This window comes from Elephantulus edwardii, unplaced genomic scaffold (assembly GCF_000299155.1).
Source record: "Elephantulus edwardii isolate Elephantulus edwardi_28Jun2011 unplaced genomic scaffold, EleEdw1.0 scaffold00019, whole genome shotgun sequence".
In the NCBI taxonomy this organism is placed as follows: domain Eukaryota; kingdom Metazoa; phylum Chordata; class Mammalia; order Macroscelidea; family Macroscelididae; genus Elephantulus; species Elephantulus edwardii.
Window position 1 is genome coordinate 7,829,238 of NW_006399769.1, and position 5,246 is coordinate 7,834,483.

General features: G+C 39.4%; 1 protein-coding gene and 1 pseudogene across 1 annotated transcript in view; both read left to right on the forward strand.

Moving 5' to 3' along the window:
* The window catches only part of THADA (thyroid adenoma associated), a 588,067-nt gene that overhangs the window by 52,260 nt on the left and 530,561 nt on the right, over window positions 1–5,246 (forward strand). The window lies entirely within an intron of this gene.
* On the forward strand, window positions 1,760–2,787 carry LOC102858293 (annotated as a pseudogene).

Sequence of the window (5,246 nt, forward strand, 5' to 3'; positions counted from 1 at the left end):
ATCCATGAGCAGGGTGGCCTCGTGGCTAGAGAAGCTGCACAGCAATCTGGAAGTCATGCAATTTAAGACCACCAGATGCTCTGCAGGAGAAAAGTGGGCAATCTGCTCCCGTGTGATTAGGTGCCTTTGAAAATCCACCAGAAGGTCAGCTGTGGGTCGCTTCTGACTGGACAGTAAACAACAACAACAACAATTATGATTTTAGTGCAAGTTTACAAAAAATTGGTTTTTATTCATTTATTCACACACATTTTCCTCCTAACCCTTTCTTAATTTGTAGTGTACATCCTGTTTCAAATTGTTAATTGCCGTACACATAAGGTCAAATCATCCATTTCTTTTAGGTTGACCTTCTCTATATCTATGCAGTATATAGTGTTGATATTTTTCCATTTATGTAGGTCTCTTTGGGTTTCTTGCAGGTCTTTCGTATCTCTGACCTCTGACTAGATTTATTCCCAAGTGTTTAATCTTTTCGGTGGCTATTGTCTCTAAAGAGACTAAGATGTGCCTAATTTAGGCCAAGGTCTTTTCAATCATTTGCTACACATCGGAGAGCTGGACTTATAATAAGGATGACAGAAAAAGCATTGATGTCTTTGAGTTGTGATGCTGCAGAAAAGCACTGACTAACCCAAAGACTGCCAAAAGAACACACATATATGTCTTGGAAAAGTGGCAACCAGAGTGCTCCTTGGGGGCAAGGACAGCTCAAAGGTGTCAATTCGTCATCTGTATTCATTGTCCAGCTTTCAGATGCATAGCAAGTAATTGGAAAGACCATGGCCTGAATTAGATGCACTGTAGTCCCCCAACCGACATTATTACTCCTTAATAATTTGGAGCGGTCCCTAACTGAAAATTTTCCCAGTGCATTGTGTCTCCTTAATTCCTGGCTGCTGTTACTAAGGGTGTTAATTGTGGTTCCAAGTAAGATGAAGCTGTTGACAGTTTCATTCTCCTCTCCATCCATCATGACATTGTCTTTTGGTCCAGTGGTAAGAATCTTTCTTTTCTTGATACTGAGATGCAGTCCATACTGAAGATTGCATTTTTTTATCTTCTGCAACAAGTGCTTCAAGTCCTCCTTACTTAGGCCGTACCTTTATGTTTTTCTGTTTGGGCTTCACTCAGTTTCATAACTGCATATTTTCACATAATATTTGGGACATTTTCTACCAGCAATAATTTATTCCATTGTCCCATGTAATTCTTAATGCCTACTCCATTTTCTTGTCTTCTTTTTTTGGTTTTTTTTCCTCTTAACAGATTAATATTGAGAAAATTGTGCTTCAATTTAGTGGTTCTTCACTTCTGCTATTTTGTCTTAACAGTGTATTCTCTAATTCTACAGCTTCAGCCTGAATATTTTTTATTTCAATAAAATTTTTTATATTGCTTTAAATTTTCCATTTAAGACTATATTTGGGAGAGATGTACATATAATATTTTAAAATTGATATATGTTTTCTGTATTTTCCCTTAGTGTGTAGAAGACACTTAACTGTCATTCTTTTAAATGAAGTTCCAAAATCTTACTGAAAGACTTTCTGTTTCTGTATTTGGGTCACTTATTTTCTCATCTTATCCTTTTCTTTTTTTAAACTGGTTTAAAGTTATATGCTTCCTCCAAGATATGGTGGTCTTTGTATCACCTTGTTTTCATATAACTGACTGAACCACGTGAGTGTGTTGTGTTTCTTGCTGGTCTAGTGATTCCTAACATTTCATTGCTTGTCTTCCGGTAGGAGGATTGGAAATGGAGGTATGTATGCGGTTTTCTGTTCTTGGACTGTGTGGAGCAGCCTTGCCCCAGGGGTATATGACTTTATGTAATATATGAGTGGTTGGTTACTGTTACTGTTTTGTCAAATGAAACAAAGGAGGGAGCAACAATTTAAAAACAAACAAAAAAGCCAGATAAAAGTAAGAAGATTAGACACTAATGGGCCTTGTCAGTGAGGCTGAGGCTTGGAAGGCGGCTTCAGGCCTCTGAGGCCAGCTCAGTCAAGTGGCCGCTGACGTGATTCTGATGGAAGTGAACAACCACATCATTGAGATGCTTGTGCTCAAGTTTGAGAACACAGCCACAGGAAACAAACCAGAAGCAGAAGAAGTAGCTTTGCGGATTTTAATGGGGTCCTTGCTTATATGCCAAATTCCAATGGAGGGAAAACAAAAGTGTTTTGAAATCCCACAAGGAACTTCAGATACATAGTGTTGATGAGTTATTAAAGAGAGTGTAAGAAGTTTTTAGTGAACTCAGAGTCAGGATGCTGTTTGCTATATGATCTTGAAAATCTGCTGGCCTCCAGGCAATTAATTCTTGCTCAGAAGTATTCCATTGTTCATCAGGCTGGCATGTTGAAACAAAATTGTTTTTGCCTCTGTCTTTGACAAATGCCTCCAATTGTAAGAAGAGGGTAAGGAAGGAACAGATAGGCAGTTATTCATTATAGGGATAATGAGACCATGTATGTTGAGTCTAAGGACAGAGCCAGGATAGTCTGCAGCACAGTAAGGTTTAAAGATGATGATGTTGTGGTCCTTGGAAAGATGTTTATGCCGAAATTCAAAGAAGGACGCAGAGCCACCCACGCACCACCCAGTCCTCCACAGGGAATCTTCTCTCAGTTGAAGGATATGGATACTGCTGTGGGTGACAGCATTGGCTGTCTCCCCTTCTTGCTGTTCCCTTCTACACTACAAGTCCCAGTTCATGTCTTTTGCCCATTTTGTAATTGGGTTGTCAATGTTTTTCTCCTGGAGGCCCTGAGGGTTCTATAAACTTTTGTTATGAGACCCTTGACTGAGATGTTATTATCGCCAAATGTTTTTCCCAGCCAATAGGTTTTATTTTCACACTGACGTTCTTTCTTTCCTGAAACTTAATATCTTTCTTTGTCTGTGGAGTGGCATGAGATCACTGGTGCCAATTTAAGCAGTGTGTGCAGGAAGCTCTCAAGTCAGTCTTCACTCTCACAGAAAGCTGAGAAAGTCTTTCCCCTGCTTGTAGCTCTGTGTCCTAAACTCTCTTGTCTTGTTTGGCCCCTGGAATGTCCTGCAGCCATGGAAACAAGTATCCCCAAAATACAGTAAGTTATTTTAATAAGAGATGTGTAAAGCCATCTTTCTTTTTAGAATAAAAATGCAGAACAAATGTAAAAGTTATGATATTTTACCTTTATAAATTTAAGGCTCTGCAAGAAATGCAGCTAAGGTTTACAATTTTAATAACCCTTTTACATGTTGTCTATCTTCTCTGTCTTGGTAGTTTTGGTACTGTTCTTTTAAAAAAATGAAGTGGAAGGAATTGGAGAAGAATTGATACTTTTGAATTCTATGTTAATGAAGAGTTTAATATATACAACGGACTTCCAAATTAAAAAAACAAATCTATCTTGGAGAAAATGTGGCCAGGTGTTCCCTTCTGTTTGTTGGGTGGGCGTTGTCAAGTCAAGTGCCCCTATGCACGATAGATCTGACCCCTCTTGCAATCGATCCAACCCCTGTTCCATCCTGTGCCATCCTCATCATCTCTGAAACACTTGAGCCCCTTCCTGCAGGGATTGCGTCAGACAACTTTGTTGACAATTTTTCTTTCACTGACTCTTTGCAAGCGTGATATCTTTGTCCAAGGAATACCCCCTCCTGCCAGTGTGTCCAAAGTATGTGAGATGAAATTTTGCCATCTTTGCCTCTAAGGTTCACACCTGTACTTTCTCCAAAACATCTCTGTTTGTTCTTTGGACAGTACTCTTCTCCAGTATCACAACTCAAAGGCATTCTTTTTCTTCTGTATTCTTCCTTATCATTCAGCTCTCAGATGCATAGCAAGTGGTTGAGAAAAGCATGGCCTGAATTGGGCACACCTTAATCTTTAAACTGACATCATTGCTCCTCAGTTTGGAGCAGTCCCTGACAGCAGATTTTCCCAATGCAATACATTTTCTGATCCCTTGACTGCTGGTGCTAAGGATGTTGATTGTAGACCCAAGGAAGATTGAATTATTGACAGTTTCAATCTTTTCTCCATCTAACATGATGTTGCCTAGCTATCTAGACATGAAGATTTTTGTTTTATTGAGGTTGAGATGTAATCTATATTGAGGTCTGTAGTCTTTTATCTTCTTCAGCAAGCATTTCAAGTCCTCCTCACTTTCAACAAGCAAGGTAGTGTTACCTGCATAATGCGGATTGTTGATGAGTCTTTCTCCAATCCTGATGTTACTCTCCTGAGAGGCAGATTTATTAAAACTTGGTCTCACATAATATAAGAATTTATCAGAAGCTTGTCTTCAGAAAGATTTTATGCTCAGTGAAAGAGAGGAAAGACCCTCAATAAGATATGTTGATGTCACGAATACATAATAGAGTAAGCAGAGCGGTGAGTGTGGGGATGGTCCAGGGTTTTTTTTGGCAAAGCTACTGGGCCTCAATCGCCAGTCTTTCAGCAGCCAGCCTGATTTTTGACCATTCACCACCAGGGCTCCATGACTGTGAAGTAGAGTGTGAGAAGTATAACTTTGTCCTTCATCTTCATTGCAAAGATTTTTAGTGTGGGGTCTTATTTTATGAAAGGACAGTGATTTGGGAATAGTTAAAAATAGTTTCTGCTATGACCAAAGTACCACAAAGTGGATAGTCTTAAATAACAAAAAATTATTATCTTTCTGGCTGCAACCACTGTGGAAGGCGGTATGGCACTTTCTCAAAAAGTTGCAAATAGAGATACCATTTAACCCAGCAAATCTACTACTGGGAATATACCCCAAAGAGACCATAACTGACATCCAAGCGGATATATATGCACTTCCTTGTTTACTGCGGCTTTGTTCACAATAGCAAGGAGCTGGAAACAACTTAAGTGCCCATCAACAAACGAATGGATAGAGAAGCTGTGGTATATCCACACAATGGAATACTATGCTGCATTGAAAAACAAGGAACTCATGCAATATTATTCAAAATGGGTGAGCCTGGAGGACATTATGCTGAGTGAAATAATCTCAGTTGCAAAAGGACAAATATTGCATGGTGTCACTGCTGTAAAATGGGACTGATATCGGGGTAGGGATAAGACTGAGAAAAACTGGATAAATTGTGTATACTGCACTGAAACAGATGAGGGAGAGAATAGTTTAAAAGCAATGTATGATAGGGTATTATGGTTATCACAAGAGTCCACAATTAAGGTTGCATAGTGGAATGTACTTGGGGCGGTGGGAGGGGTGCGGGGGGATTGT